The 25,046-nt window shown below is 45.9% G+C and overlaps 11 non-coding genes across 11 annotated transcripts; all 11 read right to left on the bottom strand.

Moving 5' to 3' along the window:
- Positions 1-1,931: 1,931 nt before the first annotated feature.
- On the bottom strand, positions 1,932-2,122 carry LOC130349605 (U2 spliceosomal RNA). The gene has a single exon (XR_008886895.1). It is a non-coding gene; the product is annotated as a U2 spliceosomal RNA (small nuclear RNA).
- A 2,087-nt stretch (positions 2,123-4,209) lies between these two features.
- Positions 4,210-4,400, bottom strand: LOC130349604 (U2 spliceosomal RNA). The gene has a single exon (XR_008886894.1). It is a non-coding gene; the product is annotated as a U2 spliceosomal RNA (small nuclear RNA).
- A 2,084-nt stretch (positions 4,401-6,484) lies between these two features.
- Positions 6,485-6,675, bottom strand: LOC130349603 (U2 spliceosomal RNA). The gene has a single exon (XR_008886893.1). It is a non-coding gene; the product is annotated as a U2 spliceosomal RNA (small nuclear RNA).
- Positions 6,676-8,755: 2,080 nt separating this feature from the next.
- LOC130349602 (U2 spliceosomal RNA) lies at positions 8,756-8,946 on the bottom strand. The gene has a single exon (XR_008886892.1). It is a non-coding gene; the product is annotated as a U2 spliceosomal RNA (small nuclear RNA).
- Positions 8,947-11,026: 2,080 nt separating this feature from the next.
- LOC130349601 (U2 spliceosomal RNA) lies at positions 11,027-11,217 on the bottom strand. Its single transcript, XR_008886891.1, has one exon. It is a non-coding gene; the product is annotated as a U2 spliceosomal RNA (small nuclear RNA).
- A 2,088-nt stretch (positions 11,218-13,305) lies between these two features.
- Positions 13,306-13,496, bottom strand: LOC130349568 (U2 spliceosomal RNA). Its single transcript, XR_008886863.1, has one exon. It is a non-coding gene; the product is annotated as a U2 spliceosomal RNA (small nuclear RNA).
- A 2,092-nt stretch (positions 13,497-15,588) lies between these two features.
- On the bottom strand, positions 15,589-15,779 carry LOC130349600 (U2 spliceosomal RNA). Its single transcript, XR_008886890.1, has one exon. It is a non-coding gene; the product is annotated as a U2 spliceosomal RNA (small nuclear RNA).
- A 2,084-nt stretch (positions 15,780-17,863) lies between these two features.
- Positions 17,864-18,054, bottom strand: LOC130349598 (U2 spliceosomal RNA). The gene has a single exon (XR_008886889.1). It is a non-coding gene; the product is annotated as a U2 spliceosomal RNA (small nuclear RNA).
- A 2,087-nt stretch (positions 18,055-20,141) lies between these two features.
- LOC130349597 (U2 spliceosomal RNA) lies at positions 20,142-20,332 on the bottom strand. The gene has a single exon (XR_008886888.1). It is a non-coding gene; the product is annotated as a U2 spliceosomal RNA (small nuclear RNA).
- Positions 20,333-22,418: 2,086 nt separating this feature from the next.
- On the bottom strand, positions 22,419-22,609 carry LOC130349564 (U2 spliceosomal RNA). Its single transcript, XR_008886860.1, has one exon. It is a non-coding gene; the product is annotated as a U2 spliceosomal RNA (small nuclear RNA).
- A 2,093-nt stretch (positions 22,610-24,702) lies between these two features.
- LOC130349595 (U2 spliceosomal RNA) lies at positions 24,703-24,893 on the bottom strand. Its single transcript, XR_008886886.1, has one exon. It is a non-coding gene; the product is annotated as a U2 spliceosomal RNA (small nuclear RNA).
- Between the last annotated feature and the right edge of the window lie 153 nt (positions 24,894-25,046).

Genomic DNA, 25,046 nt, shown 5'->3' with positions numbered 1-25,046 from the left:
CAGCAAGACAGGGGCCCATTGCACTCCCACGGGGCCTTTTTAAATGCAATCCATAACCCGGATTTGCCAGGAACCCTTCTTACTCCTCCTACTTGCATGTGACACTGGGCTTAGGATCTGCATAGGAAACACACACACAAGCACACACCTACCTTTGTTGCCTGCAGATGCCTCCTTGGCTGTCCCCAAACGGTATCAAACCAACACCCACGGGAAGCTGTAAGCATAGAGGACATGCCTGCACCCCATTGGACTTACCTGTGTGGGTTAAATCCGGGTTATTTGACAACCTATGGCGGTGATGGTTCTGCTCAGGCAGAGCAGTGCTGATGCTCCTCATAAAGCTGTCGCTGCTGTGAAGGTTCTAGGTGACATCACAAATCCCTATGGTTACATACACAACAAAGCTGGGTTGTTGTTGTTTACACTCTGCAAGGCCTGTGGAAGTGAGTGACATCATAGCACTGTAGTTCTGAGGGTTCTAGATGGATGCAACAATCTCCTGTTGCTTCTATGAAGGCCATAATAGACGACATCACCAAACAGCTCCATAGTCACATACACAGCAAAGGAGAGATGTTGTTTACACCTAGTGATGTCAGTGGTATTGAGTGACATCACAGCACAGTGCTAAGGCTCCTGGGCCTGGACACAGCAGCGGCTGCAATATCTCAACGGAGAATACGTTTATATATATGTGTGTGTGTGCGCGTATATATATATATATATATATATATATATATATATATATATATATATATTTCTCCGCCGAAATCACTTTTAAACCCATTTCCACCTTTTTTTCCCTTCTCTTCCTCTTACTTTTTTTTCACGTTTTTTTACGTTTTTCTCCTTTTCGCCTCTTTTCTGGGCGTATTATTCTTCTTTTTCTTCTTTTTTTTCGTCTAATGCATACCCCATCAGTGCAGCAATGCTTATTCAATACCGCCAGCAGATGGAGACACTGGGGGATAATTTTCTAAGGATTTATACTGATTTTTCCTGTCTGAATTTGTCGCACAGAAAGTTGCAGGCCAAATATGTGTGACATTTCTGCGACTTTAGCTTCTAGAGCATTTTTACAACATTATACATAGGTGCTGAATACATAAAAAGCGACTGTTCAGCGACAGACAAGTCGCATCGGCTGAAAGTAGGCCAGAATGTCAGTCCATGTTGGAGCAGGTTTAGATACAGTCTAAAGTATAGATCTCAAAGTCTGTGCACAGAATTTAGCAAGGGCCTCGCACCTTCTGATGCATCAGGTAGGTGCACAATAGCATAGCCTAACCCTCTGTACTTTGGTCTATATTGATGCGGGACATAGACAGCCAGCTGATGACCAATCCATTAGTGCAATGGATGGCTGGAAGCATTTGTCTTTGCCTTTGCAATACCACAGAAGCAATGCATGGTCAATGTACAGCAATGACACACCTGTGTGAACAGCCAGGAGACCCCCCCCATGTTATGTTACATAGTTACATAGTTAGTACGGTCGAAAAAAGACATATGTCCATCAAGTTCAACCAGGGAATTAAGGGGTAGGGGTGTGGCGCGATATTGGGGAAGGGATGAGATTTTATATTTCTTCATAAGCATTAATCTTATTTTGTCAATTAGGAACATTCAGCACCCACCCGCTATCAAGGCAGCTGCCTATCATGTCATGCCCTACCTGCACAGGTGTGCTGGCTACTCAAATGATCCAATTAAGGAGGCCATTTAGTCAGCAGCAGCAGAAGTCCTGTGCCTGGACGCTCCAACAGCGGCCAGACACAAGCAGAAGCAGAAGCAGCAGAAGCAGCAGCAGCACCACCTTTTGTTTTTTGGCTGCAGCAGCAGCAGCAAGGCCCACAGGGCTGGCTAGCTGGCTAGCCAGCAAGCAGGTAGCAATGAAAGTAGGAATCTTTCTTTTTAACCCTGTAAGGGGGTGGTGCACTGTACCCGAAGATACTGCCATATCGGGTCAATGCATAGGGCGACGGAAGCAAGCTTCGAAATCGGCCCCCGTTCTCAAAAATCCATTTAATATATGGTCCCCAGATAGGGGACGTATCAGATATTAAACTGATAAGAACAGATACTACACTTGATCTTAGCCAAAAGGCCGAGAAGCGATAACCGTGAAAGGGGCGGGCCCAACAAGGTCCCCTTCATGGGCACTATCACTGCTTGCTGTCAGGGAGGCTGCCAGACAATTTTCCATGCACACTCTGGGCTGGGGGGCAGTCAACCACCAGTACACACAGCAGAACCTAAACCCATACCATTATTGCTAAGCAGCAAGACAGGGGCCCATTGCACTCCCACGGGGCCTTTTTAAATGCAATCCATAACCCGGATTTGCCAGGAACCCTTCTTACTCCTCCTACTTGCATGTGACACTGGGCTTAGGATCTGCATAGGAAACACACACACAAGCACACACCTACCTTTGTTGCCTGCAGATGCCTCCTTGGCTGTCCCCAAACGGTATCAAACCAACACCCACGGGAAGCTGTAAGCATAGAGGACATGCCTGCACCCCATTGGACTTACCTGTGTGGGTTAAATCCGGGTTATTTGACAACCTATGGCGGTGATGGTTCTGCTCAGGCAGAGCAGTGCTGATGCTCCTCATAAAGCTGTCGCTGCTGTGAAGGTTCTAGGTGACATCACAAATCCCTATGGTTACATACACAACAAAGCTGGGTTGTTGTTGTTTACACTCTGCAAGGCCTGTGGAAGTGAGTGACATCATAGCACTGTAGTTCTGAGGGTTCTAGATGGATGCAACAATCTCCTGTTGCTTCTATGAAGGCCATAATAGACGACATCACCAAACAGCTCCATAGTCACATACACAGCAAAGGAGAGATGTTGTTTACACCTAGTGATGTCAGTGGTATTGAGTGACATCACAGCACAGTGCTAAGGCTCCTGGGCCTGGACACAGCAGTGGCTGCAATATCTCAACGGAGAATACGTTTATATATATGTGTGTGTGTGCGCGTATATATATATATATATATATATATATATATATATATATATATATTCTCCGCCGAAATCACTTTTAAACCCATTTCCACCTTTTTTTCCCTTCTCTTCCTCTTACTTTTTTTTCACGTTTTTTTACGTTTTTCTCCTTTTCGCCTCTTTTCTGGGCGTATTATTCTTCTTTTTCTTCTTTTTTTTCGTCTAATGCATACCCCATCAGTGCAGCAATGCTTATTCAATACCGCCAGCAGATGGAGACACTGGGGGATAATTTTCTAAGGATTTATACTGATTTTTCCTGTCTGAATTTGTCGCACAGAAAGTTGCAGGCCAAATATGTGTGACATTTCTGCGACTTTAGCTTCTAGAGCATTTTTACAACATTATACATAGGTGCTGAATACATAAAAAGCGACTGTTCAGCGACAGACAAGTCGCATCGGCTGAAAGTAGGCCAGAATGTCAGTCCATGTTGGAGCAGGTTTAGATACAGTCTAAAGTATAGATCTCAAAGTCTGTGCACAGAATTTAGCAAGGGCCTCGCACCTTCTGATGCATCAGGTAGGTGCACAATAGCATAGCCTAACCCTCTGTACTTTGGTCTATATTGATGCGGGACATAGACAGCCAGCTGATGACCAATCCATTAGTGCAATGGATGGCTGGAAGCATTTGTCTTTGCCTTTGCAATACCACAGAAGCAATGCATGGTCAATGTACAGCAATGACACACCTGTGTGAACAGCCAGGAGACCCCCCCCATGTTATGTTACATAGTTACATAGTTAGTACGGTCGAAAAAAGACATATGTCCATCAAGTTCAACCAGGGAATTAAGGGGTAGGGGTGTGGCGCGATATTGGGGAAGGGATGAGATTTTATATTTCTTCATAAGCATTAATCTTATTTTGTCAATTAGGAACATTCAGCACCCACCCGCTATCAAGGCAGCTGCCTATCATGTCATGCCCTACCTGCACAGGTGTGCTGGCTACTCAAATGATCCAATTAAGGAGGCCATTTAGTCAGCAGCAGCAGAAGTCCTGTGCCTGGACGCTCCAACAGCGGCCAGACACAAGCAGAAGCAGAAGCAGCAGAAGCAGCAGCAGCACCACCTTTTGTTTTTTGGCTGCAGCAGCAGCAGCAAGGCCCACAGGGCTGGCTAGCTGGCTAGCCAGCAAGCAGGTAGCAATGAAAGTAGGAATCTTTCTTTTTAACCCTGTAAGGGGGTGGTGCACTGTACCCGAAGATACTGCCATATCGGGTCAATGCATAGGGCGACGGAAGCAAGCTTCGAAATCGGCCCCCGTTCTCAAAAATCCATTTAATATATGGTCCCCAGATAGGGGACGTATCAGATATTAAACTGATAAGAACAGATACTACACTTGATCTTAGCCAAAAGGCCGAGAAGCGATAACCGTGAAAGGGGCGGGCCCAACAAGGTCCCCTTCATGGGCACTATCACTGCTTGCTGTCAGGGAGGCTGCCAGACAATTTTCCATGCACACTCTGGGCTGGGGGGCAGTCAACCACCAGTACACACAGCAGAACCTAAACCCATACCATTATTGCTAAGCAGCAAGACAGGGGCCCATTGCACTCCCACGGGGCCTTTTTAAATGCAATCCATAACCCGGATTTGCCAGGAACCCTTCTTACTCCTCCTACTTGCATGTGACACTGGGCTTAGGATCTGCATAGGAAACACACACACAAGCACACACCTACCTTTGTTGCCTGCAGATGCCTCCTTGGCTGTCCCCAAACGGTATCAAACCAACACCCACGGGAAGCTGTAAGCATAGAGGACATGCCTGCACCCCATTGGACTTACCTGTGTGGGTTAAATCCGGGTTATTTGACAACCTATGGCGGTGATGGTTCTGCTCAGGCAGAGCAGTGCTGATGCTCCTCATAAAGCTGTCGCTGCTGTGAAGGTTCTAGGTGACATCACAAATCCCTATGGTTACATACACAACAAAGCTGGGTTGTTGTTGTTTACACTCTGCAAGGCCTGTGGAAGTGAGTGACATCATAGCACTGTAGTTCTGAGGGTTCTAGATGGATGCAACAATCTCCTGTTGCTTCTATGAAGGCCATAATAGACGACATCACCAAACAGCTCCATAGTCACATACACAGCAAAGGAGAGATGTTGTTTACACCTAGTGATGTCAGTGGTATTGAGTGACATCACAGCACAGTGCTAAGGCTCCTGGGCCTGGACACAGCAGTGGCTGCAATATCTCAACGGAGAATACGTTTATATATATGTGTGTGTGTGCGCGTATATATATATATATATATATATATATATATATATATATATATCTCCGCCGAAATCACTTTTAAACCCATTTCCACCTTTTTTTCCCTTCTCTTCCTCTTACTTTTTTTTCACGTTTTTTTACGTTTTTCTCCTTTTCGCCTCTTTTCTGGGCGTATTATTCTTCTTTTTCTTCTTTTTTTTCGTCTAATGCATACCCCATCAGTGCAGCAATGCTTATTCAATACCGCCAGCAGATGGAGACACTGGGGGATAATTTTCTAAGGATTTATACTGATTTTTCCTGTCTGAATTTGTCGCACAGAAAGTTGCAGGCCAAATATGTGTGACATTTCTGCGACTTTAGCTTCTAGAGCATTTTTACAACATTATACATAGGTGCTGAATACATAAAAAGCGACTGTTCAGCGACAGACAAGTCGCATCGGCTGAAAGTAGGCCAGAATGTCAGTCCATGTTGGAGCAGGTTTAGATACAGTCTAAAGTATAGATCTCAAAGTCTGTGCACAGAATTTAGCAAGGGCCTCGCACCTTCTGATGCATCAGGTAGGTGCACAATAGCATAGCCTAACCCTCTGTACTTTGGTCTATATTGATGCGGGACATAGACAGCCAGCTGATGACCAATCCATTAGTGCAATGGATGGCTGGAAGCATTTGTCTTTGCCTTTGCAATACCACAGAAGCAATGCATGGTCAATGTACAGCAATGACACACCTGTGTGAACAGCCAGGAGACCCCCCCCATGTTATGTTACATAGTTACATAGTTAGTACGGTCGAAAAAAGACATATGTCCATCAAGTTCAACCAGGGAATTAAGGGGTAGGGGTGTGGCGCGATATTGGGGAAGGGATGAGATTTTATATTTCTTCATAAGCATTAATCTTATTTTGTCAATTAGGAACATTCAGCACCCACCCGCTATCAAGGCAGCTGCCTATCATGTCATGCCCTACCTGCACAGGTGTGCTGGCTACTCAAATGATCCAATTAAGGAGGCCATTTAGTCAGCAGCAGCAGAAGTCCTGTGCCTGGACGCTCCAACAGCGGCCAGACACAAGCAGAAGCAGAAGCAGCAGAAGCAGCAGCAGCACCACCTTTTGTTTTTTGGCTGCAGCAGCAGCAGCAAGGCCCACAGGGCTGGCTAGCTGGCTAGCCAGCAAGCAGGTAGCAATGAAAGTAGGAATCTTTCTTTTTAACCCTGTAAGGGGGTGGTGCACTGTACCCGAAGATACTGCCATATCGGGTCAATGCATAGGGCGACGGAAGCAAGCTTCGAAATCGGCCCCCGTTCTCAAAAATCCATTTAATATATGGTCCCCAGATAGGGGACGTATCAGATATTAAACTGATAAGAACAGATACTACACTTGATCTTAGCCAAAAGGCCGAGAAGCGATAACCGTGAAAGGGGCGGGCCCAACAAGGTCCCCTTCATGGGCACTATCACTGCTTGCTGTCAGGGAGGCTGCCAGACAATTTTCCATGCACACTCTGGGCTGGGGGGCAGTCAACCACCAGTACACACAGCAGAACCTAAACCCATACCATTATTGCTAAGCAGCAAGACAGGGGCCCATTGCACTCCCACGGGGCCTTTTTAAATGCAATCCATAACCCGGATTTGCCAGGAACCCTTCTTACTCCTCCTACTTGCATGTGACACTGGGCTTAGGATCTGCATAGGAAACACACACACAAGCACACACCTACCTTTGTTGCCTGCAGATGCCTCCTTGGCTGTCCCCAAACGGTATCAAACCAACACCCACGGGAAGCTGTAAGCATAGAGGACATGCCTGCACCCCATTGGACTTACCTGTGTGGGTTAAATCCGGGTTATTTGACAACCTATGGCGGTGATGGTTCTGCTCAGGCAGAGCAGTGCTGATGCTCCTCATAAAGCTGTCGCTGCTGTGAAGGTTCTAGGTGACATCACAAATCCCTATGGTTACATACACAACAAAGCTGGGTTGTTGTTGTTTACACTCTGCAAGGCCTGTGGAAGTGAGTGACATCATAGCACTGTAGTTCTGAGGGTTCTAGATGGATGCAACAATCTCCTGTTGCTTCTATGAAGGCCATAATAGACGACATCACCAAACAGCTCCATAGTCACATACACAGCAAAGGAGAGATGTTGTTTACACCTAGTGATGTCAGTGGTATTGAGTGACATCACAGCACAGTGCTAAGGCTCCTGGGCCTGGACACAGCAGCGGCTGCAATATCTCAACGGAGAATACGTTTATATATATGTGTGTGTGTGCGCGTATATATATATATATATATATATATATATATATATATTTCTCCGCCGAAATCACTTTTAAACCCATTTCCACCTTTTTTTCCCTTCTCTTCCTCTTACTTTTTTTTCACGTTTTTTTACGTTTTTCTCCTTTTCGCCTCTTTTCTGGGCGTATTATTCTTCTTTTTCTTCTTTTTTTTCGTCTAATGCATACCCCATCAGTGCAGCAATGCTTATTCAATACCGCCAGCAGATGGAGACACTGGGGGATAATTTTCTAAGGATTTATACTGATTTTTCCTGTCTGAATTTGTCGCACAGAAAGTTGCAGGCCAAATATGTGTGACATTTCTGCGACTTTAGCTTCTAGAGCATTTTTACAACATTATACATAGGTGCTGAATACATAAAAAGCGACTGTTCAGCGACAGACAAGTCGCATCGGCTGAAAGTAGGCCAGAATGTCAGTCCATGTTGGAGCAGGTTTAGATACAGTCTAAAGTATAGATCTCAAAGTCTGTGCACAGAATTTAGCAAGGGCCTCGCACCTTCTGATGCATCAGGTAGGTGCACAATAGCATAGCCTAACCCTCTGTACTTTGGTCTATATTGATGCGGGACATAGACAGCCAGCTGATGACCAATCCATTAGTGCAATGGATGGCTGGAAGCATTTGTCTTTGCCTTTGCAATACCACAGAAGCAATGCATGGTCAATGTACAGCAATGACACACCTGTGTGAACAGCCAGGAGACCCCCCCCATGTTATGTTACATAGTTACATAGTTAGTACGGTCGAAAAAAGACATATGTCCATCAAGTTCAACCAGGGAATTAAGGGGTAGGGGTGTGGCGCGATATTGGGGAAGGGATGAGATTTTATATTTCTTCATAAGCATTAATCTTATTTTGTCAATTAGGAACATTCAGCACCCACCCGCTATCAAGGCAGCTGCCTATCATGTCATGCCCTACCTGCACAGGTGTGCTGGCTACTCAAATGATCCAATTAAGGAGGCCATTTAGTCAGCAGCAGCAGAAGTCCTGTGCCTGGACGCTCCAACAGCGGCCAGACACAAGCAGAAGCAGAAGCAGCAGAAGCAGCAGCAGCACCACCTTTTGTTTTTTGGCTGCAGCAGCAGCAGCAAGGCCCACAGGGCTGGCTAGCTGGCTAGCCAGCAAGCAGGTAGCAATGAAAGTAGGAATCTTTCTTTTTAACCCTGTAAGGGGGTGGTGCACTGTACCCGAAGATACTGCCATATCGGGTCAATGCATAGGGCGACGGAAGCAAGCTTCGAAATCGGCCCCCGTTCTCAAAAATCCATTTAATATATGGTCCCCAGATAGGGGACGTATCAGATATTAAACTGATAAGAACAGATACTACACTTGATCTTAGCCAAAAGGCCGAGAAGCGATAACCGTGAAAGGGGCGGGCCCAACAAGGTCCCCTTCATGGGCACTATCACTGCTTGCTGTCAGGGAGGCTGCCAGACAATTTTCCATGCACACTCTGGGCTGGGGGGCAGTCAACCACCAGTACACACAGCAGAACCTAAACCCATACCATTATTGCTAAGCAGCAAGACAGGGGCCCATTGCACTCCCACGGGGCCTTTTTAAATGCAATCCATAACCCGGATTTGCCAGGAACCCTTCTTACTCCTCCTACTTGCATGTGACACTGGGCTTAGGATCTGCATAGGAAACACACACACAAGCACACACCTACCTTTGTTGCCTGCAGATGCCTCCTTGGCTGTCCCCAAACGGTATCAAACCAACACCCACGGGAAGCTGTAAGCATAGAGGACATGCCTGCACCCCATTGGACTTACCTGTGTGGGTTAAATCCGGGTTATTTGACAACCTATGGCGGTGATGGTTCTGCTCAGGCAGAGCAGTGCTGATGCTCCTCATAAAGCTGTCGCTGCTGTGAAGGTTCTAGGTGACATCACAAATCCCTATGGTTACATACACAACAAAGCTGGGTTGTTGTTGTTTACACTCTGCAAGGCCTGTGGAAGTGAGTGACATCATAGCACTGTAGTTCTGAGGGTTCTAGATGGATGCAACAATCTCCTGTTGCTTCTATGAAGGCCATAATAGACGACATCACCAAACAGCTCCATAGTCACATACACAGCAAAGGAGAGATGTTGTTTACACCTAGTGATGTCAGTGGTATTGAGTGACATCACAGCACAGTGCTAAGGCTCCTGGGCCTGGACACAGCAGCGGCTGCAATATCTCAACGGAGAATACGTTTATATATATGTGTGTGTGTGCGCGTATATATATATATATATATATATATATATATATATATTTCTCCGCCGAAATCACTTTTAAACCCATTTCCACCTTTTTTTCCCTTCTCTTCCTCTTACTTTTTTTTCACGTTTTTTTACGTTTTTCTCCTTTTCGCCTCTTTTCTGGGCGTATTATTCTTCTTTTTCTTCTTTTTTTTCGTCTAATGCATACCCCATCAGTGCAGCAATGCTTATTCAATACCGCCAGCAGATGGAGACACTGGGGGATAATTTTCTAAGGATTTATACTGATTTTTCCTGTCTGAATTTGTCGCACAGAAAGTTGCAGGCCAAATATGTGTGACATTTCTGCGACTTTAGCTTCTAGAGCATTTTTACAACATTATACATAGGTGCTGAATACATAAAAAGCGACTGTTCAGCGACAGACAAGTCGCATCGGCTGAAAGTAGGCCAGAATGTCAGTCCATGTTGGAGCAGGTTTAGATACAGTCTAAAGTATAGATCTCAAAGTCTGTGCACAGAATTTAGCAAGGGCCTCGCACCTTCTGATGCATCAGGTAGGTGCACAATAGCATAGCCTAACCCTCTGTACTTTGGTCTATATTGATGCGGGACATAGACAGCCAGCTGATGACCAATCCATTAGTGCAATGGATGGCTGGAAGCATTTGTCTTTGCCTTTGCAATACCACAGAAGCAATGCATGGTCAATGTACAGCAATGACACACCTGTGTGAACAGCCAGGAGACCCCCCCCATGTTATGTTACATAGTTACATAGTTAGTACGGTCGAAAAAAGACATATGTCCATCAAGTTCAACCAGGGAATTAAGGGGTAGGGGTGTGGCGCGATATTGGGGAAGGGATGAGATTTTATATTTCTTCATAAGCATTAATCTTATTTTGTCAATTAGGAACATTCAGCACCCACCCGCTATCAAGGCAGCTGCCTATCATGTCATGCCCTACCTGCACAGGTGTGCTGGCTACTCAAATGATCCAATTAAGGAGGCCATTTAGTCAGCAGCAGCAGAAGTCCTGTGCCTGGACGCTCCAACAGCGGCCAGACACAAGCAGAAGCAGAAGCAGCAGAAGCAGCAGCAGCACCACCTTTTGTTTTTTGGCTGCAGCAGCAGCAGCAAGGCCCACAGGGCTGGCTAGCTGGCTAGCCAGCAAGCAGGTAGCAATGAAAGTAGGAATCTTTCTTTTTAACCCTGTAAGGGGGTGGTGCACTGTACCCGAAGATACTGCCATATCGGGTCAATGCATAGGGCGACGGAAGCAAGCTTCGAAATCGGCCCCCGTTCTCAAAAATCCATTTAATATATGGTCCCCAGATAGGGGACGTATCAGATATTAAACTGATAAGAACAGATACTACACTTGATCTTAGCCAAAAGGCCGAGAAGCGATAACCGTGAAAGGGGCGGGCCCAACAAGGTCCCCTTCATGGGCACTATCACTGCTTGCTGTCAGGGAGGCTGCCAGACAATTTTCCATGCACACTCTGGGCTGGGGGGCAGTCAACCACCAGTACACACAGCAGAACCTAAACCCATACCATTATTGCTAAGCAGCAAGACAGGGGCCCATTGCACTCCCACGGGGCCTTTTTAAATGCAATCCATAACCCGGATTTGCCAGGAACCCTTCTTACTCCTCCTACTTGCATGTGACACTGGGCTTAGGATCTGCATAGGAAACACACACACAAGCACACACCTACCTTTGTTGCCTGCAGATGCCTCCTTGGCTGTCCCCAAACGGTATCAAACCAACACCCACGGGAAGCTGTAAGCATAGAGGACATGCCTGCACCCCATTGGACTTACCTGTGTGGGTTAAATCCGGGTTATTTGACAACCTATGGCGGTGATGGTTCTGCTCAGGCAGAGCAGTGCTGATGCTCCTCATAAAGCTGTCGCTGCTGTGAAGGTTCTAGGTGACATCACAAATCCCTATGGTTACATACACAACAAAGCTGGGTTGTTGTTGTTTACACTCTGCAAGGCCTGTGGAAGTGAGTGACATCATAGCACTGTAGTTCTGAGGGTTCTAGATGGATGCAACAATCTCCTGTTGCTTCTATGAAGGCCATAATAGACGACATCACCAAACAGCTCCATAGTCACATACACAGCAAAGGAGAGATGTTGTTTACACCTAGTGATGTCAGTGGTATTGAGTGACATCACAGCACAGTGCTAAGGCTCCTGGGCCTGGACACAGCAGCGGCTGCAATATCTCAACGGAGAATACGTTTATATATATGTGTGTGTGTGCGCGTATATATATATATATATATATATATATATATATATATATATATATTTCTCCGCCGAAATCACTTTTAAACCCATTTCCACCTTTTTTTCCCTTCTCTTCCTCTTACTTTTTTTTCACGTTTTTTTACGTTTTTCTCCTTTTCGCCTCTTTTCTGGGCGTATTATTCTTCTTTTTCTTCTTTTTTTTCGTCTAATGCATACCCCATCAGTGCAGCAATGCTTATTCAATACCGCCAGCAGATGGAGACACTGGGGGATAATTTTCTAAGGATTTATACTGATTTTTCCTGTCTGAATTTGTCGCACAGAAAGTTGCAGGCCAAATATGTGTGACATTTCTGCGACTTTAGCTTCTAGAGCATTTTTACAACATTATACATAGGTGCTGAATACATAAAAAGCGACTGTTCAGCGACAGACAAGTCGCATCGGCTGAAAGTAGGCCAGAATGTCAGTCCATGTTGGAGCAGGTTTAGATACAGTCTAAAGTATAGATCTCAAAGTCTGTGCACAGAATTTAGCAAGGGCCTCGCACCTTCTGATGCATCAGGTAGGTGCACAATAGCATAGCCTAACCCTCTGTACTTTGGTCTATATTGATGCGGGACATAGACAGCCAGCTGATGACCAATCCATTAGTGCAATGGATGGCTGGAAGCATTTGTCTTTGCCTTTGCAATACCACAGAAGCAATGCATGGTCAATGTACAGCAATGACACACCTGTGTGAACAGCCAGGAGACCCCCCCCATGTTATGTTACATAGTTACATAGTTAGTACGGTCGAAAAAAGACATATGTCCATCAAGTTCAACCAGGGAATTAAGGGGTAGGGGTGTGGCGCGATATTGGGGAAGGGATGAGATTTTATATTTCTTCATAAGCATTAATCTTATTTTGTCAATTAGGAACATTCAGCACCCACCCGCTATCAAGGCAGCTGCCTATCATGTCATGCCCTACCTGCACAGGTGTGCTGGCTACTCAAATGATCCAATTAAGGAGGCCATTTAGTCAGCAGCAGCAGAAGTCCTGTGCCTGGACGCTCCAACAGCGGCCAGACACAAGCAGAAGCAGAAGCAGCAGAAGCAGCAGCAGCACCACCTTTTGTTTTTTGGCTGCAGCAGCAGCAGCAAGGCCCACAGGGCTGGCTAGCTGGCTAGCCAGCAAGCAGGTAGCAATGAAAGTAGGAATCTTTCTTTTTAACCCTGTAAGGGGGTGGTGCACTGTACCCGAAGATACTGTCATATCGGGTCAATGCATAGGGCGACGGAAGAAAGCTTCGAAATCGGCCCCCGTTCTCAAAAATCCATTTAATATATGGTCCCCAGATAGGGGACGTATCAGATATTAAACTGATAAGAACAGATACTACACTTGATCTTAGCCAAAAGGCCGAGAAGCGATAACCGTGAAAGGGGCGGGCCCAACAAGGTCCCCTTCATGGGCACTATCACTGCTTGCTGTCAGGGAGGCTGCCAGACAATTTTCCATGCACACTCTGGGCTGGGGGGCAGTCAACCACCAGTACACACAGCAGAACCTAAACCCATACCATTATTGCTAAGCAGCAAGACAGGGGCCCATTGCACTCCCACGGGGCCTTTTTAAATGCAATCCATAACCCGGATTTGCCAGGAACCCTTCTTACTCCTCCTACTTGCATGTGACACTGGGCTTAGGATCTGCATAGGAAACACACACACAAGCACACACCTACCTTTGTTGCCTGCAGATGCCTCCTTGGCTGTCCCCAAACGGTATCAAACCAACACCCACGGGAAGCTGTAAGCATAGAGGACATGCCTGCACCCCATTGGACTTACCTGTGTGGGTTAAATCCGGGTTATTTGACAACCTATGGCGGTGATGGTTCTGCTCAGGCAGAGCAGTGCTGATGCTCCTCATAAAGCTGTCGCTGCTGTGAAGGTTCTAGGTGACATCACAAATCCCTATGGTTACATACACAACAAAGCTGGGTTGTTGTTGTTTACACTCTGCAAGGCCTGTGGAAGTGAGTGACATCATAGCACTGTAGTTCTGAGGGTTCTAGATGGATGCAACAATCTCCTGTTGCTTCTATGAAGGCCATAATAGACGACATCACCAAACAGCTCCATAGTCACATACACAGCAAAGGAGAGATGTTGTTTACACCTAGTGATGTCAGTGGTATTGAGTGACATCACAGCACAGTGCTAAGGCTCCTGGGCCTGGACACAGCAGCGGCTGCAATATCTCAACGGAGAATACGTTTATATATATGTGTGTGTGTGCGCGTATATATATATATATATATATATATATATATATATATATATATATATATTTCTCCGCCGAAATCACTTTTAAACCCATTTCCACCTTTTTTTCCCTTCTCTTCCTCTTACTTTTTTTTCACGTTTTTTTACGTTTTTCTCCTTTTCGCCTCTTTTCTGGGCGTATTATTCTTCTTTTTCTTCTTTTTTTTCGTCTAATGCATACCCCATCAGTGCAGCAATGCTTATTCAATACCGCCAGCAGATGGAGACACTGGGGGATAATTTTCTAAGGATTTATACTGATTTTTCCTGTCTGAATTTGTCGCACAGAAAGTTGCAGGCCAAATATGTGTGACATTTCTGCGACTTTAGCTTCTAGAGCATTTTTACAACATTATACATAGGTGCTGAATACATAAAAAGCGACTGTTCAGCGACAGACAAGTCGCATCGGCTGAAAGTAGGCCAGAATGTCAGTCCATGTTGGAGCAGGTTTAGATACAGTCTAAAGTATAGATCTCAAAGTCTGTGCACAGAATTTAGCAAGGGCCTCGCACCTTCTGATGCATCAGGTAGGTGCACAATAGCATAGCCTAACCCTCTGTACTTTGGTCTATATTGATGCGGGACATAGACAGCCAGCTGATGACCAATCCATTAGTGCAATGGATGGCTGGAAGCATTTGTCTTTGCCTTTGCAATACCACAGAAGCAATGCATGGTCAATGTACAGCAATGACACACCTGTGTGAACAGCCAGGAGACCCCCCCCATGTTATGTTACATAGTTACATAGTTAGTACGGTCGAAAAAAGACATATGTCCATCAAGTTCAACCAGGGAATTAAGGGGTAGGGGTGTGGCGCGATATTGGGGAAGGGATGAGATTTTATATTTCTTCATAAGCATTAATCTTATTTTGTCAATTAGGAACATTCAGCACCCACCCGCTATCAAGGCAGCTGCCTATCATGTCATGCCCTACCTGCACAGGTGTGCTGGCTACTCAAATGATCCAATTAAGGAGGCCATTTAGTCAGCAGCAGCAGAAGTCCTGTGCCTGGACGCTCCAACAGCGGCCAGACACAAGCAGAAGCAGAAGCAGCAGAAGCAGCAGCAGCACCACCTTTTGTTTTTTGGCTGCAGCAGCAGCAGCAAGGCCCACAGGGCTGGCTAGCTGGCTAGCCAGCAAGCAGGTAGCAATGAAAGTAGGAATCTTTCTTTTTAACCCTGTAAGGGGGTGGTGCACTGTACCCGAAGATACTGCCATATCGGGTCAATGCATAGGGCGACGGAAGCAAGCTTCGAAATCGGCCCCCGTTCTCAAAAATCCATTTAATATATGGTCCCCAGATAGGGGACGTATCAGATATTAAACTGATAAGAACAGATACTACACTTGATCTTAGCCAAAAGGCCGAGAAGCGATAACCGTGAAAGGGGCGGGCCCAACAAGGTCCCCTTCATGGGCACTATCACTGCTTGCTGTCAGGGAGGCTGCCAGACAATTTTCCATGCACACTCTGGGCTGGGGGGCAGTCAACCACCAGTACACACAGCAGAACCTAAACCCATACCATTATTGCTAAGCAGCAAGACAGGGGCCCATTGCACTCCCACGGGGCCTTTTTAAATGCAATCCATAACCCGGATTTGCCAGGAACCCTTCTTACTCCTCCTACTTGCATGTGACACTGGGCTTAGGATCTGCATAGGAAACACACACACAAGCACACACCTACCTTTGTTGCCTGCAGATGCCTCCTTGGCTGTCCCCAAACGGTATCAAACCAACACCCACGGGAAGCTGTAAGCATAGAGGACATGCCTGCACCCCATTGGACTTACCTGTGTGGGTTAAATCCGGGTTATTTGACAACCTATGGCGGTGATGGTTCTGCTCAGGCAGAGCAGTGCTGATGCTCCTCATAAAGCTGTCGCTGCTGTGAAGGTTCTAGGTGACATCACAAATCCCTATGGTTACATACACAACAAAGCTGGGTTGTTGTTGTTTACACTCTGCAAGGCCTGTGGAAGTGAGTGACATCATAGCACTGTAGTTCTGAGGGTTCTAGATGGATGCAACAATCTCCTGTTGCTTCTATGAAGGCCATAATAGACGACATCACCAAACAGCTCCATAGTCACATACACAGCAAAGGAGAGATGTTGTTTACACCTAGTGATGTCAGTGGTATTGAGTGACATCACAGCACAGTGCTAAGGCTCCTGGGCCTGGACACAGCAGCGGCTGCAATATCTCAACGGAGAATACGTTTATATATATGTGTGTGTGTGCGCGTATATATATATATATATATATATATATATATATATATATATTTCTCCGCCGAAATCACTTTTAAACCCATTTCCACCTTTTTTTCCCTTCTCTTCCTCTTACTTTTTTTTCACGTTTTTTTACGTTTTTCTCCTTTTCGCCTCTTTTCTGGGCGTATTATTCTTCTTTTTCTTCTTTTTTTTCGTCTAATGCATACCCCATCAGTGCAGCAATGCTTATTCAATACCGCCAGCAGATGGAGACACTGGGGGATAATTTTCTAAGGATTTATACTGATTTTTCCTGTCTGAATTTGTCGCACAGAAAGTTGCAGGCCAAATATGTGTGACATTTCTGCGACTTTAGCTTCTAGAGCATTTTTACAACATTATACATAGGTGCTGAATACATAAAAAGCGACTGTTCAGCCACAGACAAGTCGCATCGGCTGAAAGTAGGCCAGAATGTCAGTCCATGTTGGAGCAGGTTTAGATACAGTCTAAAGTATAGATCTCAAAGTCTGTGCACAGAATTTAGCAAGGGCCTCGCACCTTCTGATGCATCAGGTAGGTGCACAATAGCATAGCCTAACCCTCTGTACTTTGGTCTATATTGATGCGGGACATAGACAGCCAGCTGATGACCAATCCATTAGTGCAATGGATGGCTGGAAGCATTTGTCTTTGCCTTTGCAATACCACAGAAGCAATGCATGGTCAATGTACAGCAATGACACACCTGTGTGAACAGCCAGGAGACCCCCCCCATGTTATGTTACATAGTTACATAGTTAGTACGGTCGAAAAAAGACATATGTCCATCAAGTTCAACCAGGGAATTAAGGGGTAGGGGTGTGGCGCGATATTGGGGAAGGGATGAGATTTTATATTTCTTCATAAGCATTAATCTTATTTTGTCAATTAGGAACATTCAGCACCCACCCGCTATCAAGGCAGCTGCCTATCATGTCATGCCCTACCTGCACAGGTGTGCTGGCTACTCAAATGATCCAATTAAGGAGGCCATTTAGTCAGCAGCAGCAGAAGTCCTGTGCCTGGACGCTCCAACAGCGGCCAGACACAAGCAGAAGCAGAAGCAGCAGAAGCAGCAGCAGCACCACCTTTTGTTTTTTGGCTGCAGCAGCAGCAGCAAGGCCCACAGGGCTGGCTAGCTGGCTAGCCAGCAAGCAGGTAGCAATGAAAGTAGGAATCTTTCTTTTTAACCCTGTAAGGGGGTGGTGCACTGTACCCGAAGATACTGCCATATCGGGTCAATGCATAGGGCGACGGAAGCAAGCTTCGAAATCGGCCCCCGTTCTCAAAAATCCATTTAATATATGGTCCCCAGATAGGGGACGTATCAGATATTAAACTGATAAGAACAGATACTACACTTGATCTTAGCCAAAAGGCCGAGAAGCGATAACCGTGAAAGGGGCGGGCCCAACAAGGTCCCCTTCATGGGCACTATCACTGCTTGCTGTCAGGGAGGCTGCCAGACAATTTTCCATGCACACTCTGGGCTGGGGGGCAGTCAACCACCAGTACACACAGCAGAACCTAAACCCATACCATTATTGCTAAGCAGCAAGACAGGGGCCCATTGCACTCCCACGGGGCCTTTTTAAATGCAATCCATAACCCGGATTTGCCAGGAACCCTTCTTACTCCTCCTACTTGCATGTGACACTGGGCTTAGGATCTGCATAGGAAACACACACACAAGCACACACCTACCTTTGTTGCCTGCAGATGCCTCCTTGGCTGTCCCCAAACGGTATCAAACCAACACCCACGGGAAGCTGTAAGCATAGAGGACATGCCTGCACCCCATTGGACTTACCTGTGTGGGTTAAATCCGGGTTATTTGACAACCTATGGCGGTGATGGTTCTGCTCAGGCAGAGCAGTGCTGATGCTCCTCATAAAGCTGTCGCTGCTGTGAAGGTTCTAGGTGACATCACAAATCCCTATGGTTACATACACAACAAAGCTGGGTTGTTGTTGTTTACACTCTGCAAGGCCTGTGGAAGTGAGTGACATCATAGCACTGTAGTTCTGAGGGTTCTAGATGGATGCAACAATCTCCTGTTGCTTCTATGAAGGCCATAATAGACGACATCACCAAACAGCTCCATAGTCACATACACAGCAAAGGAGAGATGTTGTTTACACCTAGTGATGTCAGTGGTATTGAGTGACATCACAGCACAGTGCTAAGGCTCCTGGGCCTGGACACAGCAGCGGCTGCAATATCTCAACGGAGAATACGTTTATATATATGTGTGTGTGTGCGCGTATATATATATATATATATATATATATATATATATATATATATATTCTCCGCCGAAATCACTTTTAAACCCATTTCCACCTTTTTTTCCCTTCTCTTCCTCTTACTTTTTTTTCACGTTTTTTTACGTTTTTCTCCTTTTCGCCTCTTTTCTGGGCGTATTATTCTTCTTTTTCTTCTTTTTTTTCGTCTAATGCATACCCCATCAGTGCAGCAATGCTTATTCAATACCGCCAGCAGATGGAGACACTGGGGGATAATTTTCTAAGGATTTATACTGATTTTTCCTGTCTGAATTTGTCGCACAGAAAGTTGCAGGCCAAATATGTGTGACATTTCTGCGACTTTAGCTTCTAGAGCATTTTTACAACATTATACATAGGTGCTGAATACATAAAAAGCGACTGTTCAGCCACAGACAAGTCGCATCGGCTGAAAGTAGGCCAGAATGTCAGTCCATGTTGGAGCAGGTTTAGATACAGTCTAAAGTATAGATCTCAAAGTCTGTGCACAGAATTTAGCAAGGGCCTCGCACCTTCTGATGCATCAGGTAGGTGCACAATAGCATAGCCTAACCCTCTGTACTTTGGTCTATATTGATGCGGGACATAGACAGCCAGCTGATGACCAATCCATTAGTGCAATGGATGGCTGGAAGCATTTGTCTTTGCCTTTGCAATACCACAGAAGCAATGCATGGTCAATGTACAGCAATGACACACCTGTGTGAACAGCCAGGAGACCCCCCCCATGTTATGTTACATAGTTACATAGTTAGTACGGTCGAAAAAAGACATATGTCCATCAAGTTCAACCAGGGAATTAAGGGGTAGGGGTGTGGCGCGATATTGGGGAAGGGATGAGATTTTATATTTCTTCATAAGCATTAATCTTATTTTGTCAATTAGGAACATTCAGCACCCACCCGCTATCAAGGCAGCTGCCTATCATGTCATGCCCTACCTGCACAGGTGTGCTGGCTACTCAAATGATCCAATTAAGGAGGCCATTTAGTCAGCAGCAGCAGAAGTCCTGTGCCTGGACGCTCCAACAGCGGCCAGACACAAGCAGAAGCAGAAGCAGCAGAAGCAGCAGCAGCACCACCTTTTGTTTTTTGGCTGCAGCAGCAGCAGCAAGGCCCACAGGGCTGGCTAGCTGGCTAGCCAGCAAGCAGGTAGCAATGAAAGTAGGAATCTTTCTTTTTAACCCTGTAAGGGGGTGGTGCACTGTACCCGAAGATACTGCCATATCGGGTCAATGCATAGGGCGACGGAAGCAAGCTTCGAAATCGGCCCCCGTTCTCAAAAATCCATTTAATATATGGTCCCCAGATAGGGGACGTATCAGATATTAAACTGATAAGAACAGATACTACACTTGATCTTAGCCAAAAGGCCGAGAAGCGATAACCGTGAAAGGGGCGGGCCCAACAAGGTCCCCTTCATGGGCACTATCACTGCTTGCTGTCAGGGAGGCTGCCAGACAATTTTCCATGCACACTCTGGGCTGGGGGGCAGTCAACCACCAGTACACACAGCAGAACCTAAACCCATACCATTATTGCTAAGCAGCAAGACAGGGGCCCATTGCACTCCCACGGGGCCTTTTTAAATGCAATCCATAACCCGGATTTGCCAGGAACCCTTCTTACTCCTCCTACTTGCATGTGACACTGGGCTTAGGATCTGCATAGGAAACACACACACAAGCACACACCTACCTTTGTTGCCTGCAGATGCCTCCTTGGCTGTCCCCAAACGGTATCAAACCAACACCCACGGGAAGCTGTAAGCATAGAGGACATGCCTGCACCCCATTGGACTTACCTGTGTGGGTTAAATCCGGGTTATTTGACAACCTATGGCGGTGATGGTTCTGCTCAGGCAGAGCAGTGCTGATGCTCCTCATAAAGCTGTCGCTGCTGTGAAGGTTCTAGGTGACATCACAAATCCCTATGGTTACATACACAACAAAGCTGGGTTGTTGTTGTTTACACTCTGCAAGGCCTGTGGAAGTGAGTGACATCATAGCACTGTAGTTCTGAGGGTTCTAGATGGATGCAACAATCTCCTGTTGCTTCTATGAAGGCCATAATAGACGACATCACCAAACAGCTCCATAGTCACATACACAGCAAAGGAGAGATGTTGTTTACACCTAGTGATGTCAGTGGTATTGAGTGACATCACAGCACAGTGCTAAGGCTCCTGGGCCTGGACACAGCAGCGGCTGCAATATCTCAACGGAGAATACGTTTATATATATGTGTGTGTGTGCGCGTATATATATATATATATATATATATATATATATATATATATATTTCTCCGCCGAAATCACTTTTAAACCCATTTCCACCTTTTTTTCCCTTCTCTTCCTCTTACTTTTTTTTCACGTTTTTTTACGTTTTTCTCCTTTTCGCCTCTTTTCTGGGCGTATTATTCTTCTTTTTCTTCTTTTTTTTCGTCTAATGCATACCCCATCAGTGCAGCAATGCTTATTCAATACCGCCAGCAGATGGAGACACTGGGGGATAATTTTCTAAGGATTTATACTGATTTTTCCTGTCTGAATTTGTCGCACAGAAAGTTGCAGGCCAAATATGTGTGACATTTCTGCGACTTTAGCTTCTAGAGCATTTTTACAACATTATACATAGGTGCTGAATACATAAAAAGCGACTGTTCAGCGACAGACAAGTCGCATCGGCTGAAAGTAGGCCAGAATGTCAGTCCATGTTGGAGCAGGTTTAGATACAGTCTAAAGTATAGATCTCAAAGTCTGTGCACAGAATTTAGCAAGGGCCTCGCACCTTCTGATGCATCAGGTAGGTGCACAATAGCATAGCCTAACCCTCTGTACTTTGGTCTATATTGATGCGGGACATAGACAGCCAGCTGATGACCAATCCATTAGTGCAATGGATGGCTGGAAGCATTTGTCTTTGCCTTTGCAATACCACAGAAGCAATGCATGGTCAATGTACAGCAATGACACACCTGTGTGAACAGCCAGGAGACCCCCCCCATGTTATGTTACATAGTTACATAGTTAGTACGGTCGAAAAAAGACATATGTCCATCAAGTTCAACCAGGGAATTAAGGGGTAGGGGTGTGGCGCGATATTGGGGAAGGGATGAGATTTTATATTTCTTCATAAGCATTAATCTTATTTTGTCAATTAGGAACATTCAGCACCCACCCGCTATCAAGGCAGCTGCCTATCATGTCATGCCCTACCTGCACAGGTGTGCTGGCTACTCAAATGATCCAATTAAGGAGGCCATTTAGTCAGCAGCAGCAGAAGTCCTGTGCCTGGACGCTCCAACAGCGGCCAGACACAAGCAGAAGCAGAAGCAGCAGAAGCAGCAGCAGCACCACCTTTTGTTTTTTGGCTGCAGCAGCAGCAGCAAGGCCCACAGGGCTGGCTAGCTGGCTAGCCAGCAAGCAGGTAGCAATGAAAGTAGGAATCTTTCTTTTTAACCCTGTAAGGGGGTGGTGCACTGTACCCGAAGATACTGCCATATCGGGTCAATGCATAGGGTGACGGAAGCAAGCTTCGAAATCGGCCCCCGTTCTCAAAAATCCATTTAATATATGGTCCCCAGATAGGGGACGTATCAGATATTAAACTGATAAGAACAGATACTACACTTGATCTTAGCCAAAAGGCCGAGAAGCGATAACCGTGAAAGGGGCGGGCCCAACAAGGTCCCCTTCATGGGCACTATCACTGCTTGCTGTCAGGGAGGCTGCCAGACAATTTTCCATGCACACTCTGGGCTGGGGGGCAGTCAACCACCAGTACACACAGCAGAACCTAAACCCATACCATTATTGCTAAGCAGCAAGACAGGGGCCCATTGCACTCCCACGGGGCCTTTTTAAATGCAATCCATAACCCGGATTTGCCAGGAACCCTTCTTACTCCTCCTACTTGCATGTGACACTGGGCTTAGGATCTGCATAGGAAACACACACACAAGCACACACCTACCTTTGTTGCCTGCAGATGCCTCCTTGGCTGTCCCCAAACGGTATCAAACCAACACCCACGGGAAGCTGTAAGCATAGAGGACATGCCTGCACCCCATTGGACTTACCTGTGTGGGTTAAATCCGGGTTATTTGACAACCTATGGCGGTGATGGTTCTGCTCAGGCAGAGCAGTGCTGATGCTCCTCATAAAGCTGTCGCTGCTGTGAAGGTTCTAGGTGACATCACAAATCCCTATGGTTACATACACAACAAAGCTGGGTTGTTGTTGTTTACACTCTGCAAGGCCTGTGGAAGTGAGTGACATCATAGCACTGTAGTTCTGAGGGTTCTAGATGGATGCAACAATCTCCTGTTGCTTCTATGAAGGCCATAATAGACGACATCACCAAACAGCTCCATAGTCACATACACAGCAAAGGAGAGATGTTGTTTACACCTAGTGATGTCAGTGGTATTGAGTGACATCACAGCACAGTGCTAAGGCTCCTGGGCCTGGACACAGCAGCGGCTGCAATATCTCAACGGAGAATACGTTTATATATATGTGTGTGTGTGCGCGTATATATATATATATATATATATATATATATATATATATATATATATATTTCTCCGCCGAAATCACTTTTAAACCCATTTCCACCTTTTTTTCCCTTCTCTTCCTCTTACTTTTTTTTCACGTTTTTTTACGTTTTTCTCCTTTTCGCCTCTTTTCTGGGCGTATTATTCTTCTTTTTCTTCTTTTTTTTCGTCTAATGCATACCCCATCAGTGCAGCAATGCTTATTCAATACCGCCAGCAGATGGAGACACTGGGGGATAATTTTCTAAGGATTTATACTGATTTTTCCTGTCTGAATTTGTCGCACAGAAAGTTGCAGGCCAAATATGTGTGACATTTCTGCGACTTTAGCTTCTAGAGCATTTTTACAACATTATACATAGGTGCTGAATACATAAAAAGCGACTGTTCAGCGACAGACAAGTCGCATCGGCTGAAAGTAGGCCAGAATGTCAGTCCATGTTGGAGCAGGTTTAGATACAGTCTAAAGTATAGATCTCAAAGTCTGTGCACAGAATTTAGCAAGGGCCTCGCACCTTCTGATGCATCAGGTAGGTGCACAATAGCATAGCCTAACCCTCTGTACTTTGGTCTATATTGATGCGGGACATAGACAGCCAGCTGATGACCAATCCATTAGTGCAATGGATGGCTGGAAGCATTTGTCTTTGCCTTTGCAATACCACAGAAGCAATGCATGGTCAATGTACAGCAATGACACACCTGTGTGAACAGCCAGGAGACCCCCCCCCATGTTATGTTACATAGTTACATAGTTAGTACGGTCGAAAAAAGACATATGTCCATCAAGTTCAACCAGGGAATTAAGGGGTAGGGGTGTGGCGCGATATTGGGGAAGGGATGAGATTTTATATTTCTTCATAAGCATTAATCTTATTTTGTCAATTAGGAACATTCAGCACCCACCCGCTATCAAGGCAGCTGCCTATCATGTCATGCCCTACCTGCACAGGTGTGCTGGCTACTCAAATGATCCAATTAAGGAGGCCATTTAGTCAGCAGCAGCAGAAGTCCTGTGCCTGGACGCTCCAACAGCGGCCAGACACAAGCAGAAGCAGAAGCAGCAGAAGCAGCAGCAGCACCACCTTTTGTTTTTTGGCTGCAGCAGCAGCAGCAAGGCCCACAGGGCTGGCTAGCTGGCTAGCCAGCAAGCAGGTAGCAATGAAAGTAGGAATCTTTCTTTTTAACCCTGTAAGGGGGTGGTGCACTGTACCCGAAGATACTGCCATATCGGGTCAATGCATAGGGCGACGGAAGCAAGCTTCGAAATCGGCCCCCGTTCTCAAAAATCCATTTAATATATGGTCCCCAGATAGGGGACGTATCAGATATTAAACTGATAAGAACAGATACTACACTTGATCTTAGCCAAAAGGCCGAGAAGCGATAACCGTGAAAGGGGCGGGCCCAACAAGGTCCCCTTCATGGGCACTATCACTGCTTGCTGTCAGGGAGGCTGCCAGACAATTTTCCATGCACACTCTGGGCTGGGGGGCAGTCAACCACCAGTACACACAGCAGAACCTAAACCCATACCATTA

The sequence above is a fragment of the Hyla sarda genome, unplaced genomic scaffold, assembly GCF_029499605.1.
Source record: "Hyla sarda isolate aHylSar1 unplaced genomic scaffold, aHylSar1.hap1 scaffold_919, whole genome shotgun sequence".
NCBI classification, from domain to species: domain Eukaryota; kingdom Metazoa; phylum Chordata; class Amphibia; order Anura; family Hylidae; genus Hyla; species Hyla sarda.
Note: the sequence above shows the minus strand (reverse complement) of the source record. Positions and strands in the feature narration are given on the sequence as shown.